The sequence below is a fragment of the Corvus kubaryi genome, unplaced genomic scaffold (assembly GCF_017639235.1).
Source record: "Corvus kubaryi isolate FWS band 111438036 unplaced genomic scaffold, C.kubaryi_AGA036_p1.0 136, whole genome shotgun sequence".
In the NCBI taxonomy this organism is placed as follows: domain Eukaryota; kingdom Metazoa; phylum Chordata; class Aves; order Passeriformes; family Corvidae; genus Corvus; species Corvus kubaryi.
In genome coordinates, this window is record NW_024580670.1 from 9,676,618 (window position 1) to 9,692,555 (window position 15,938).

Here is a 15,938-nt window from a genome sequence, read left to right on the forward strand (position 1 = left end):
GATCATCCTCAAGGAGAGGCTAAGACTCACAATTACACAAGAGTCTGAAAGAGCAGTTGTTTGGGACTCCCAACACGTGAAGCACTGGGGATTTGGAAATTGCTAGTCAAATTCTCAGCTTGGTGATGCTGAAATCTGTATCAGGTTCACTGACAAAGGCTCATGAAGAGCCTCCCTTACTGAGGTTCTGAATTCCTCAACCAGTCTCCCATTCTTCATGGAGTAAATTTTAGCTTTCAAAACTCTGGTGCTCTTTCCATGCATTTGCTACCACACCTCAACCATGAGAGGCTTCCAGACACCTCCTCCAAGCTCTGCATTTCACGGCACCAAACTCCATCTGTGCTCTAGGCCATCACACCATAGTCCAAACCCTATGCCCTGCCCAGTCATCCAGGGCTCATGTGTTTTGTACCTTCCATACAAACCCTCCTAAGAGTGTGATTCTGTTGCTATAAGGCAGCTTGCTGACTTATGGATGTGTTACCCCTAAAGTACTGATTGATATTTTCTGCCCTGACATCAGTCCTTGGATTATGAACTCTGTAGAACAAAGTGAAAGCACTGAAGTGTCTGAAAATTGCCAGCCACATCACAGGTGTTACAGCAAATGATATTCATAATAACAAATAATAATAGGAATGATAATTGTGGTGATTAAGCAATTTGTTGCTGTTATTATTCTTTCTCCTATTCCTACAATATTTGACAAATATGGGCTCTCCAGAGAGTTCCTGAGACCGAAGAAATATTTTCAGGTGACAGAGAGTGCAAAAAAAGGAGTTGTTTTTCAGCTTACAGCATAATGATAGTAGATAGCTAAATGCCTGAAATATGCTTATATACCAGTAAGATTTTTTTTTTTTTTAAATTAGCTTGAGAAACAAATTATGTAAAAATGTCTGTGAAGTCCTGAGAAGGACCATCTTCCAGGGGAAAGCTCAACAGAATCATCCCTGAGTCTAAAGGAAAATTTCATTCTCCTCTAAATCACTCCCTTTCGGTACATTTTCTTCATATTTAGTAGCTGGATGCAATTCCCTCTGCATGTACTAAGCTTGTGTTATTACAGTTTGAGCACAATATATGTTTATTTGGAGTCTAACAAGATCATCAATCAGGAAATATCACTGCACTTCATATTACGTATTTATTTATAGTGTTAGGATGAAATTTACCTGGGTCCAGAGAACAAAATTAGGCTGTTACAGCCCTTGGTTTCATATCAGTTATTTTCCTCTCAATGCCTATGCCCTGTGGACACAAATTTATTTCTCCAATACTGGATGAAAAATCTCCCATTCTTTCACTGCCTCCAGCTAATGATGTCTATACCTTTCCTTCTGCTTCCAATTTTGTGTCCATTACTTGAATGCTTGAAAACATGAAATACAATACCATAAGTCACAGAGCAAGAAAATCTGCAGTGTGTAGGGAATATTTCTTTTCAATCCTTCTGTAATTAAAGAAATTCTACTTAATCATTTGATATCTTCAGTTGATATTATCATGCTTCTGATCTTGACCTTCCAGTTGAATTTTAGGGGCTGATTGGCCTTTAGAAAGAAGGAGTATTTTGCAGACAGGTTATGGGATGCAGATTTGGAAAATCTCAATTCTCCTCTGAAGTACGTCACACACTGAGCAATGAAAGATGACTTTAAACTGAATGTGTACTAATAAATGTAAATATGAAAGTAGAAAATTACATCTCAGAATATGAGAGCTCAATGTAGTTAATCATAACAGTAATTATCTTAAATAATACTAAAAATATCAGTGAAAAACGTTAAGGGACCTTTGTTAAGTGTCCAAATGCATTCTGATTGCTGTATTTGACAACTCTGCAAGAACCTAAGTCTCAGAGACTTGGAATCTCCATGAGATTAGAGCGTATTTGCACACAAAATGCAGGAGAGAAGTTAAATGAACAAATGGCAAGTGTATCTCAAATAGAAGCATTATAAAACCATTAAGCAAGTAAAAGTTTATTCAGTTAATTGGCTAAGGCCCAGCAAAGATTTCACAACACTATCAACAGGGTGTTGAAATACTGAAAAAAAAAACCAACCAAACAAACCAACAACCCAGCAATGAAAAGCTTGATTTCAGAGAAGCACTATCATTTAAGAAACACTCTCTCCAGTATTTCTTAGATAAGAAACTGTTTATCAGCATGTGTGTACGTTCTTCCTGGAATCAAGGTCCATGCAATTTATTTCACATACAGCAATAGTCTCTCAGTGCTTTGCCATTTTTCCATGCTCAAGTACCAGGAAAAGTGGAAGTCAGAGGCACATACAGTTACAAAGAAGTATGACACATATTATTTATGTATACTTAGTGATTCAAGCTAAGATAGACATGCAATCACAGTGTGATGAGTTAACCAACAGGAGCTTCTTGGCGCTTCTTGTGCATAGAGTGAAAAAAAAAATCTCTCAGGAACATGGATGGATAGGAATGTGTCAAAGCAGGAACACAAGGAAAGGTAGCTCATGCAGCTACTGATACAATAGAAAATTGGAACGTTGTGAAATAAAGTTGAGGTGTAACCTATGTAAAGCCAATGGAAGATGTGCTCTGGACATCCAGTAAAGCTGCAGTGTAGTTGTACTGATTGTGTAGCAACCTTTGAAACAGAATGTTTTTGAATTTCTTCTCCCTGGTGTATCTTTTCTTAGGAATAGTTTGGCCATCTAGGAAATATTTCACTCTACCTTCCTGCACACACAGAAGTTTGAAAACAATGCAAATGTAAATAGTTGCTGATGCCAAACACCTCAGTTGCCAAGAAGAAATGATGCATTTTGTACCAGGATTATATTATGGCCAAGATTAATTTTTGGATTGTCTCCAGCGATTCTTTAACAAAAACACCTCCTGATGAAACACAACCTGCAACTCAACGGTTTTGTGTATTCAGGGGAACTTCTCCCAACAGCTGTTTACAACGTTCATACAGAACAAGCTGTACTGTGACCTGCTTTTAATCCAGCTGCCAGATATTCCAGAGGTAACATCATGGGAGAGGGCACCAGGTTTTTGAAGATGAACCTACTCAGTGATAAAGATATTATGGAAAACCAGAACAAAACCAATCAATGAATATACTCTAAATTCTCTTAACAAAAGGGAAATATCACACCATAATGACATAAGCAACTATTACCCAGTAAGAAATGAGGCCAGGCCTCAAGTAATGTTTCACAACACGAGTTATATGATCAGGTCTCTTGGTGCAAATGCACCAATTGACTGGTCACACGTGTGCTTGCAATGTCTGTAACTAGGTTTGCTCTCTTGCTTTGTAAAAGAAGTCAACCTCCATAGAAAAGAAACCACTTTAAATATCTACATCTGTATATGTAGATTCATCAGTGTACTACTATAAATTCAAAGATGAGTTCTGGGATCAAACTAGGTATCATTAAAACACAAACCTAAGAAAAAGTAGAAGGGAATAAAAGAAAAGAAGGGAGAAATGATAAGTGGTAGAGAAATAGTGAGAAAATATTGGGAATGTGTTAGATTATTATCAGGTAGAACTTCCCTTGAATCCAATTTTAGTTACTTTTGGGAATAGCATGTGACCAAAATTTTCTTATGGCTGTCATTGCAAACAAGCAGAAGAATCATGCGCCCTTTGAATTTTGTTGATTCCTGCCATGGCAAAACCTTTTGATTAGAAGTAAATTTCCCTGAGTAATGTGGCAGCCTCTTTTCCAGCAACCAAACAATATTTGTCTGAGTCGAATGCAGTTTACAAGCCTTAAGTCATTAAGCGTGACCGAGCTGACCAATCACACCACACGAACACCGACTCATCACCCCTAAGTGATGTCAAAAAAATAACCACATCAAGTGAACCAAAACCTCAGAATTTGGAACAGTGCAGGGACTGAAAAACTTCAGTTTCTACACAAGCAATTTGTCAAAAGAAAGAACACTACACTTGACAAGGAAATTCTTTTGCTGAACATTGCCTGCTCAGTTATATGATTACATTGCTGGTGCTCCCCTGTTCCTCTTCTTCCTCCTATGTTTCTCTCTAGGAAATATTTCCAGAACTTGCTTGTTCAGTTACCTGTTTCAGAGTTGTGGCATTCAGTAGTTCCAGGAACAAAGCCTTATTATTATAAATACTTCAGCTATGACATTTCTAAGGAAATTAGACTAACTATCATAATCTCCTGCTGACTCTCACCTGGGAATTTTAAGTTCTCTAGTGTAGGAGTAGACTCTGTGGACAAAACACTAGTATTTTTATTTAATTAAAAGCAAAAGAAGAAATTCAGGACAAAAATTTCAAAGCCTGAAAGGGAAGTCAGAAAACAGCAAGATGAGAAAGGATGAAAACCAACACCACACTGATGACTCTGGAAAATCCCAAGTCAAAGTACATCACAGGTTCTGTTTTGGTACAACAAGATGATAAACAGTACACTTGGACTTCAGAGGCATTTTTTAAAAAAGTTTTTTTAACCTTTCTTGTTCAACCTTGTACTTGAATAACAGCCCATTCCTGAATTTACAGTCACGCATATTCTCCACACTCACACGTAAAGTTACATTGGCTTCCAGCAGATTCTGGTTTTGAGTACAGACATCACCCCTGAACATTATCTTCTGGCCTTCAAGCTTGTCACATAACATTTATTATTTAGATATTAGCTACTATCTAGAAATGAGCTGTCTTGATGTGACCAAGGTATTTCATCACTCTGCAGAAATGCATGCCATGAATCAGCAGTAGCACGAGAGATGCTCTGTCATTCTCTGGTACCCAGTGCTGCTTTGCAGAATGACACAGTATCAAAGATAGTAACCAGCCTCTGGAACAAACAAATCACAGATTAATGAATACAGAACATTAAAGCCCAAAGTAATTTTCCCTGTACCCCCTAGAGAACTATAACCAACACTATAGAAAAGTCTCAATGAAATCTTGCTGAGTTCTGTGTGGAGCCCTGTTGAAAGCCCAGAGTGATGTAAGATTTGCCTGGAGTTTGAACTGAACCCTCTGCATTGTTCTGAGGGCTTACCATTAAAAGAAGAATAAATGTTAGCAATGAAAAGGTCAAGAGAATGAACATCTGAGAGCATCTAAAGATCTGCAAGGATCTCATATAGCAAACATCCTCCCTGACGTATTCCGCAGAAGAGAAGAATTCTACATCACCCACAAAGCACATTTTTTACAATCTGTTTCTTTCTGTCTGGATACAAAGGAGTAAAGCAGAGTGCTTAACATATGACTTGTAAAATTCAAAGTTTAAAGCTTAGAAAAACAACTAAGATTAGAGCTGTTCAACAAAATCCTATCTCCCTTCACATAGTGTCTTTTTATTCTTATAATTTGTCAGTAAACCAACAAATGAGACTCTCAGCTATCAGTACTGTTAGGTGTCATGGCTTTAGGTACACAAGAATAAATTAAACAGCATGGGCTTGAATCATACCAACACCACAGGGTTTTCCCACCTGATGTGTTGGTGAGGGCTTAGGGTATTTGCTGTCATTTCATACTCTGGTGCCCTAAACTTTGAGGAATGCATTAAGTCCTGGCAATTTTTGTTGGCTCAGGTCCCTTATACATGGGCAATGTGTGACCAAGAGCAACTTCTCATGAAGAACACAGCAGAAATTTGAGCATGCTCTGCCAAAAAGCCCCTGGGAAGCAGGGTTTATTGGCACATCCCTACCTTTAAGCAAGCAGGCAGCAGAGGTGCATCTTGGGGTTATTCAGCTCCAGGCAAAAATGGCAAAGGTCTCTTCTAAGAAAGACCTTGAAAGCAAAATTGCAGAGGGTACAAGTGGTAAACACAAAAGGGGACGACAGAGAACCATGTATCAAAGAACACGCACAGACAGAATGGGAGCATCATTCTGTTACCACATATAGGATACATATCCATATAGGATACACATGTACAGGATTCTGTTTCTCCTCCTGGCATTCAACCCTGGGTGGTGAAACAGCTGATGCTCTAGGCTGCAGTGGTCCATCCGTTTTCCAGCTGGTCAGATACCATCTGAGGGACCTCTGTAAGCACCACATAGCTCTGGCAACAAGGACTTGCAAGTCGATGCCTGCACACAAATGCTCGAGGTGGCCTTCAGCTGCTGAAAATCCTACTGCCCTCTCATCTACTCCTTGTCATCTCCTAGATCACAGCAGAAAAGGAAATGGGCAAAACACAGCTACCTGATCATGGACTACCTCTTGGGGTCCATCGTGTTGAGTCTATGCTCTGGAGCGGAAGTGAGAATATTTGACAAAAGGAAAAAAAACCCACACATCTAAGAGAAAAAAAATCTGGCTTAAACCATATAGAACAGCTAAAGAAAAAGAATTGACAACAAACAAGGTCTGCAGTCAAGGAAAGGGTAAAATCTTGGCTCTCCTGAAGTCATTGGGATGTTTGCCAGAAAGCTGTAGACAGGGTGTTTTATCCAGGACTTTTAATTAGTTATTAAATGATTCAATGGCAAGTTGGCTGGTTTAAGGCACAAAAAAAATCAGAATAGCTCCAGCATGCCTCTCCCTGCCCTGCCTACCCCTTGGGAGGTTCAGATCATGCACAGCTTTTTTTATGGTAGACTTGACAGGTATTTCATTGAACCTTAGTTGAAATCAGTAGGTTCCCAGGCCCTGCCTCTTTCCTAAGTTTGGGGATGAAGATAGGAAACACCTGCTAATGACACCAGAGACACAGCAAACATCAAAGTCGTGTCAGCAGAAAGCACCCTGGAAACCTGGCCCCTGCAGTCACTGACACAGCCTGTCTGGTGGGGGATAGTGCATACGAAGAAATAGGATGCTGTGTTCATTTAATTGACGTACGTTTGAAAGGATTCGAATTATTCTTGAGTGACATGCCCATAAATAAATAAGGCAGCTCACTGCCTTCAGTCTTTAGCCACTTTATGAAGAGCCCCACCACGTAAACGATCTATTCACACCACACACGTCTGCTCTGCCTCATTTTTCTGCTTTCCTCAGTCTCCTTCTGCTTTTCCCCCTCCAAAGTACACTGGTTTCTATGGGAACAAAACACATCATCGGAATGGACAGAACTCTGTGACATCCCCACATGCAGACCAAAACCAGGGTTTAAATAAGCGCTGTGCAGTTTCTGCCACGAGCTGGGGAAGGCAGCGGGCGATGGCCCCACACATGTGTGCGCACGTGCGAGCGTGGGTGGCTGGCCCTGCACGCACGCGCTGTCCCCTTGTCACACGAGGCACACACATGCACAGCCACCGGCTCCCCGGGACAGCAGAAGGCTCGGCAGAACCCCTTCTATCCCATTCTGCTTTAATATAGCTGAAAATTGCTTTGACAGCTGAATAGCGTCTTTGTTTATAACTCGTTCTTAGCTGACTCTGCTGCATTATGGAGCTTTGTAAAGAGATTACTTTGTCAAGAACTGAACATATATGGTCTGGGCATGAACAATTTAGTGTGATGAACTGCATTCATTTTATGTGATGTGCAATCCGCAGTCCTGCTGCCTTTAATGCATCTGCTTTTCTCCATTGGTTTCATTTTCTGATCTCAAGTGTTTTATGAATTTTCTTTGGGTCTTTGGGATTTATCTTCTTTACCCTGTCCTGGACAGATGCAGAGAATTTTCAATATGTCAAATCTCAAGACATTTTGTCTTACGCGAAGTGTACCAAATCGAGATTTTGGCTGCAAAGAACAGATCATCATTGTTACCCAGCTAGCTAATTATCCACCTGCAAGTATCTTATTCCTGTCCTAAATTGCTAGAGTTTTGTTAGTGTTTGAATTATGATTTTAATGCAATAGAGTCCCAGCTTAGAAACTGGACCCACTATAAGGAACACCATGAGGAACATATACAGCTTCTTACCCTGTCCCTTCATCTCCAGTGCTAAAACCCTAAGTACACAGATCCCCATCCACATGACTTCAGCTGCAGTCCATTGTCTTTACTGAGCATTATCTATAAAATATTAAAGCTAACCTAGCCTGTACAGCACTGCAGGCAGTTACCAGGGCCTTGCACTGTGCACTGGATGAGCTTTGCAGGCTATGGAACCGTTGCCTTTAGCTGTGCTTGAGTTGACTGCATTGGTCATCTCTGATCACCATTGCAGTTTTTACTTCTAGCTATAACTTGCTTAGAAATTACATTACTGCAGATTGACTTTGTGCCCTGCCTGGAGGCACAAGAGAGACTCAGGGCATTTTTCTCTGGTTTCTCCTGGCTTATTCCCTTCTCCCTCACTCAATTTTTCAAATAAGCAGCATTAATTCTGATGGGTAGATGATATGGTCTGGTATAAAAATGACTAAGAACATTAATTGTCCTAACACTAAAATTCCTATCAGCTTTGTAGTAGGCATTACATTGATCTTTTGTGGGCTGGAGACTGATCACTTTTCTTGGAGACATCACTGGAGGCTTTTCTTGTGCCGGACACAAAGCTGGGCCTCACAGCATCTTGCATTTCAAGGGGTTTTGCTCAGCCCATGAACTGTCAGAACTCCAGTTTACACTATGCCCTGCATTTTGCACTCAGCAGTATTTTGCCACTTCTGAACATACCAACCTTCTCTATAAGCAGAGGGGACATTTGTCGGACAGACAAATCCCTCCTTATCCCTTAGTCATAACCCTGATCCACCTGAGATGATTTAAAGAGCTTCGCACATATTAACCTTTGAAATAAAGAAGACAAGAAAATGGCTTCTTTGCAAATCACTGTTTGAAAACAGAAGCTGCAGAAAGATTCCTTACAACCTTACTTGCTCCCACTCATACTCCTAAGGGTCACATATTTCACAAGAGATGGCACACTACGTGCTAATTTGTTGAAAAAAAAAAAAATTATATTCAACATCTCTGTGGAAGTCCTAGAAACTAATCCCTTCACTAATGAATTCATTAACTTTCACCCCTATGGCAAATGAAGGACTGGTGTCACTGACAAAAAAAATACCTCTGACCCTGTAATATTCAGGTAAATAATAAAAGGCTGCACAGATGGTTTAGAAACAATTATTCTTATTATATTGGGAATTTTCATATTTAGCAAGAAGTCATGAGGTCTTCAGAGTCAGTAAATTTCCACAGACAGCTTCTCTTCTTCACCCCCCCTTGTGGCAAACATGGCTGAGCCACCAAACATGTCTCAATCGGTCTGTAACCTGCTCTGCTGCGGGAGCCCTCAGGAAATCCCAGCCCAGCAGACACCAGCTGTACTGGGATATGGCTGGTGGCAGTAAAGGCAGCAGGGATATGCACTGTCACTTCTTGTGTGCATTGGTCAGAGAGGGTGAAGTCAACTGGCTGAAACACACCAAAAGCTTTGCGCAAAAAGAGACCACGAGAGAGAAGAAAGGAGAGTCATGGTTTGTAGAGAAGTAAATAATTTCCAAGGTCAGGGACCCTTGATACAGAGAGAAAATGAGAAGTAGAGAGGGGAAGGAAGGCATGTCATCACCTCACAGCATGATCCTTCTGGAGTAAATACAGCTTTGCATGTACTCAGTGTGCCTCACCCTTTCCTTCAAGAAGAGCTCTGTATTGTTAATATCCTAAATGGTGGACTTCGACATTCATATATATATTCTCATTTCAGTGCTGCTGGCACATAAAAATCTGAATTTAATTTTCCAAAACCAACTAAAATCCCCACCTCTGACTCTAGTTTTGGCAGTTCCCTGCCAGTGTATGAACATGACTCTCCTTCCATAAGGTCGTAGTTAATAACAAGCTAAATATGTCCCACCTAGAGGAGCATCCATGGGTCGTGGTGTCAGTCTACATCTTACAAGCAAACATGAGAGCTTATTAAAGGCCACTTTTTCCAAAAAGGACCTTAAATTTTGGGCCGTGACAATGAGTCAGTGCGTAACTAAAGACACATAAAAATTTTCTCTTTAGGACTGTGCCAGGGAATACATTAGACAGTGGACTCCAGGCTCCTGCCACTTCTGACCCGCCACTGGCTCACAAAGGCTTAGATGGTTGACTTGCATCAAGCTCCTCATGGACATGAGAATACATTTACCCAGAAAGGAGATCTTGTATGCTCTGGTTTCTGGAAATGTAACTGAAAACACAAGGGTTGATGCTATTAGCAGATGGCAACTTTTCCTGTTCAGAGTGCTTTCAGCCTGTTGTACTTATTGGAAAAGTGGGCATGGTGGGAGCAGTACCACAGGCCCAGCTCTCAGTGCCCATTCAGGGTAAAGATGCTGGGCATGAGCACATAATTAGGATTAGCAGGTTGGACCTCAATAGATCACAGCATTTAAGACTGTGTCTGCAGAGCTGAATGACTGAAGGAAGTCCAAGGCTACTGCAAATGCATCCTTACTGTCAATGACAAGTTTTCCATAAGTACTGGCAACCTTTCTCTGGATCTCATCAAAATAGTTCCTAAAAGAAATTTTGAAAATCCAAATCCAGAAAGAATTACCCCAAAGAAGCTCTGAAGTGATTTCCTTTAATGAGAAAGGATAAGTACAGGAATTTCCTCATTCTCTTGTCTCAGAGACAGGCAGTGGGATTTTGCACAACGCCAACGGCTTGGCTCAGCCATCCACAGGGTGTTTCAAGTTCTTCCTCAGCAGGGCATAAGTCCACCTGAAAGAGTAATGATAGGGGAGGAATTGCACAGCCACTGCCCCAGCCTGAATGTTATGAGGCTCTTCCAGACCTGCTCTGTAAACAGGAATTGCCTTTGGACCCTTAAAAAACACGCACGATATCATTGTGGAATGGCGTTAATCTCTCCGTCGTGGAGGTCAAAGCAAGAGTTCTATTATAAGCTCTGTGAAACACACCTCCTTCCCAGCCACTCACTTGCAGGGAACAAAATCCAGTCAGCCAAAATGATCCGTGTGTAACAGGACACCAGGGCAGGCATTTGAGGCAACGTGGGTGAGGCATTTTAGAGCTGCGAGACCTCTGAGCTGGTGCCGAGCCCTTGGTGAGGCAGTACGGCTCAGTGCCACAGTCAAGGAAGCAGAAGAGAGAGTTTTCTCTTTGCTTTCTTGCAGAGGACAATGGTCTATTCACAGACAATATCAGCTGGAGAGGCCACGGCTGCACCTCTCACCCAAGGTCCAGCAGGGCCTTCCATCATAGTGCCCAGCATCAGTTGTGTTCCCTGCCATGCTTCCATCTTCCCTAGCACCTCTGCATAGTCCTGGTTCATTCATCTCAATAGCACTTACAACAGCTGCAGCCCAGGAAAGACTGGACCTTGTGGTTAAAAACGACAAAGCCCCAGCCTTGGAGTCACGTTGGCTGAGCAATTACTGACATGTGCCAGAGCACAGAGCAGAGCACCCTGGTCCCCAGGGTGTGGTAACCTGGAGGTTAGCTGAGGACCCTCCACATCTCTTTCTTTAACACATTTTCTTTGTATTTTCCTTGGGGTCCACAGTGCACACTGGATTTGCTGATAAACTTATCAGTAGCAGAGTGAAACATCCATTTCATTTGTGCTGTTTACACAGAGGCTTTTTCTCCAGTTGGTAAGTTGGGATTCAGTGAATGGGGTGACCCTGTGTTTTCTTCCATGCCTCCCAAATGTTGCTTCCAGCAGCATGTGCTCCATGTCAGATGATGGGGAGAGACTCTGCATCAGGGACCAGCCGTCCCCCACCCCAGTGCTGGAGTCTTCACCTCTACACTGGAGGTGGTCTATCCCCACACATCATTCCCAGCCTCAAACCAATCCCTAGAGATGAGGAAAGGCTGTGGCACAGTATGTGGATGCTGATTATATCTCCAAACAGGAGGAGCACACAATCGGTGGGATCCGCCTGCTTTCCAGCCCCTTTGTGCTCAGGGGCAGAAATACAAATAAGCCTCAATGTCTTTTTCCTGCTTATATGAACCAAGATCCGTTTTTCAATAGCAGGCCCTGTCAGATAAGTATTCCCTATTCTCAGTAGTTATTTTTGGGAGAGAAAGCCTTTTTCTGGCTCCCATGACACTCCCCTTCAGCACTCGGGAGGTGCAATGGGATGGCAGGTAGAGCTGTGATTCAGGGATGCTCCTACACCCACTGGAAGCTGGTGTTGCCATGCCAACCCTGTAGCCTGTGCACAGCCAGCCCAGGGCACTGCAGGCTGTCTGTGCTTTTGCACATAGATCAGTCTCAGGCCTTCCAGTGGAAGATTTGTTTGAACCTTTGATTGCAGGATGGATGACAGTGTCCCACGGAATTTTCAGCTCACCTGCCCATCTCCCCACTTAGTCTTGTCTCAAAGAGAATAGCATCACAAACTTTATGAGGAAGTTTTTCCCCCTAAATGAATTACATCACATAACCCTTGCTAAGAGCCTGTGTTGTTTCAGAAAGACCACAGGGAGAAAAGTAGGTAGGAATGGCAACAATCCTCCCAACAAGCCCAGGCACCCCTGGCAGAGCCGCACCCACCCTTCACCCGCTCAGCATGTCAGGTCATGTGCTGCCTGAGACGGCATCCAGAGCCCATCTGAAGCACTCACAGCATGTGACCAACTACCTTTCCTCTGCTTTGACTCACCAAAAGGGACATTTTAAAAACTGTTAATTCCAAAAAGCACTAAGTGACAAAGTCAGCTCTGTGCAAAGCCAACAGAAGTGGAGGGCACTGCAGAGAGTTCATAGCAAAAGGACTTGTTTGGATTTAATTGCCTTGTTGGAGAATTCCCTGGGTAATTTCCTTGGTATTTTCTAGCTTACTTCCTTACTGCTCTCTGGGTAAACTAGGTCAAAACACTTGCCTTGTTTAAGCCTTGGTTTGTCAACATACTAAATGAAGGCGATGGAACAAGTCGTTCCCTGCTTTTTCTGCCTGGAGTTGAACCTTACGGAAAGTCCATACAATGCCCTTCTCCTTCATTAGAGCCAGGAAGGCCTTTGAAATCCCCAAAATCAGAGAAGCTGAGAAGTGTTGCATATTGCTATAGGCAGTCCAGGAGGAGCTTATGTGAAATGTGAACAACTAGATTATTAGGAAAGATGTGCTCACAGTTACACAGCATTTTGTCCCTAAAAGAAAAAAAGTGCATTACCTATAATTTTTTTTTCTTGATCAGCCTGCTGGCTAAAGTAGGAATACCCTTACAAATCACAATATCTGAAGTCTCAAGAAGTATTCTAGGAACAAAGAAAGTTCACCACCCAGTGTGCTGCATCCCAGATCTGGCTGCTCTTTTCCGAGATACTGCAGTACATCCCAGCCTCGTTGGCTGCCCTCTACACACACTGTTCATTCACCTGCACTGATTTTCTTAATCAAAAGCTAAGCATTTAAAACCACAGTAACCTTTGAGGGCCCTGCAGCATGTACAGTGGATCTGATAAAAGAAAAACTGCTGTGACCAGACAATACAGACAGAGAGGTGGTCAAGTGTCTTTGAGTCTAAATTAATACATGTGGTTATCAAGTTTGCCTTAACAAAAAGGGTTAGTCTACAGCATCCCAGATGGGGAATAAAAAGTTTTTTTGAAGAAGGTAGTTTGTTTTTTTTTTAATAAGACATCAGCCAGCAATAATGTTTTACTGCACTGTTAACATATAGGGTAAAATACACCAACAAACACCACGTAAGACACGAGCCTGTTCTTCAGAAAGCTTCTGTATTTCAGTGTCTGCATGAAATATGGCAATAAACCAGGACCAATTTCATTGTATGTTACTTTATATCAGCACTCTCATACTTCCTAATAGAAAAAGATCCAGCAATCTGGATAGATTTTTTACTTAAGTGATTCCTTGCCCCTTTAGCATTTCAGAATTTGGGAGCAACTTCGGCATCAGGTCTTTAAAAATGTAACCACATTTCATGAGCAGAGACAACCAAAATAAGAATTTTAACTTAGCAAGACTTCTACAGGGAAGCAGAGGAAGAAACTGTTGTCAGAATAGTATTGCCATGAGTGTTGTTTGCTATGGCATCCTTTGGCATCCTTCCACTCTCTACGTGCCCCTTGCCTGGCTCCTCCTCCTCGGCTGTCCCACCTGTGGGCTATATATCTTCTGTTTCATGGCCCTGTGTGGGCTGTCTCCAGTTTATGATATCGTCACAAGTCATTACTACAACCCATATAGCTGGGCTTGGTACGCAGGTTCAATAGTGCAAGTCCTTTGAACTGCATTCCTCAAGTCCACTTTTCATCCCATTATCAGATTGGTACTGAATAAAGACCAATTGGAAAATCCCAGTACAACATGCACATGCTGTCATTCATGTAATGGCTATGATCAGAAAAGAGTTGGTGAGAGACCTCACCGTACACTGAACTATGTGAATTATGGGTGTTTAGTCTAACTGGAATGATTTCTGATATCTCAGGGTCAAAGTCTCACAATTCATAGGCAAACATTTTAGAGGACTCGTATATTAATGACGTATCATTAGCCAGAATCAGAACTAGTTCTGCTGAGTCAGTTACCTTGGACAAAAAACATTCAGCCAGAGCCTCTGAGACATGATCTGGCTCCAGGACTTAAAATGAGGACCATTTCCCACACTGCCCAGCTATGGCAATTATACAGCCACGGCTGGGGCTTGCAGGCAGCAAAGCTACTTGAAAATATTGGGAAGGTCCCTCACTGCCTGTTGGGAAAAAACGCCAACTACGCACCAACAAAACATACATCTAATTTTTGACACTTTTAAAGCTTCTTTGCTTGATTTCTTGCTACAGTAGAATAAAAGAAAGTACCATAGTGATGACTTTGGGCCATTAAAGGACCAGGTCCTTTAATGCATGTGTGTCTGTGCTGCACTTCACAGAGTCTGTAGGGACATCCATCCTGGAGCATCCCCACACATGCAGTCCCCAGAGGGGCTTTGCAAACTGCTCAGATAATGGTTGCATTAAATTACATTTAGCTTGAGTGATCAGTAGCTTATCAGTTGACTTCTGGCTCTGATTTCTAATAACTGGAAGCATCTGACATAATGAAAGCCCTTAGAGAAGGCACAAGGAAAGAAATAAATGCGCTAATTAAGCTATGCAGAGTGTCTTGGAGAAGAGTGCTCCACTTCAAGGATACCCTGACATTTCTGACCCATTACAAGTAGCAGTATAGAAATTTCAGGAATTTAATGTGGAGTGTTTAATTGAGACACAGATGAAAAGAAATCAGTGGAATTTAAAACTGATTTCTTCCCTACAGGTTAGTAAATATTCTTAGCCACTAATGTGGGTAACTTTGATTACAGGAGGTAAATCAACCTCATAAATGTGATAGAAAACCATACAGGCCTAGCACATTTATGATGAATTCTTTGAAATTCGCTTGCAGTGCAAATAGTCCTATTGGTGTATCATACTTAGCACTTAAATACAGTTTTTCTCATCTAATTCCATCATTTGAACCTAAGGACACGGAAGAATGTTTTGTATTTTACATATGATACATATTTTCTTCGGAGAGAGTGGACCTGTAAAAATACAGCTCAAATAATACTACACTCAGCATCTCTCCCCTCCAAACCCTCTAACTTTTACAGTATCCTCACAGGATACATTTTGGTTTATCTGTTTTAATACATGGTTAAACTGAGACTTGAAAACCAGAAAGTTACCAAGATCAAAATGCATATTAGGTACAGAGAGAGAAATTCTGACCCAGATTCCTAGTTGTCAGCTCTATCATTTTGCTGGTATTCCTTTCCTTGCCTGCATTTAGGAGCACATTATCTGGATGTCCCATTAATATAAAAGATGTTGAATGGGAGACCACTCTTCTTCTGAAGATGGTTTGAAGCCCCTTGCCCCCCATGTTTGAAGAATTTTTACTTGTTCTTCAAACGAAAATGTGTGAATTATTACATAATTTGTGTAATAATTTCATTAGCAGACAAAATTCACCCTCCTGTATTGTAAAATATCTCTCATTTTTAATTTGCCCCAATTTACCCCATAGTCAGCACCTGATGTCT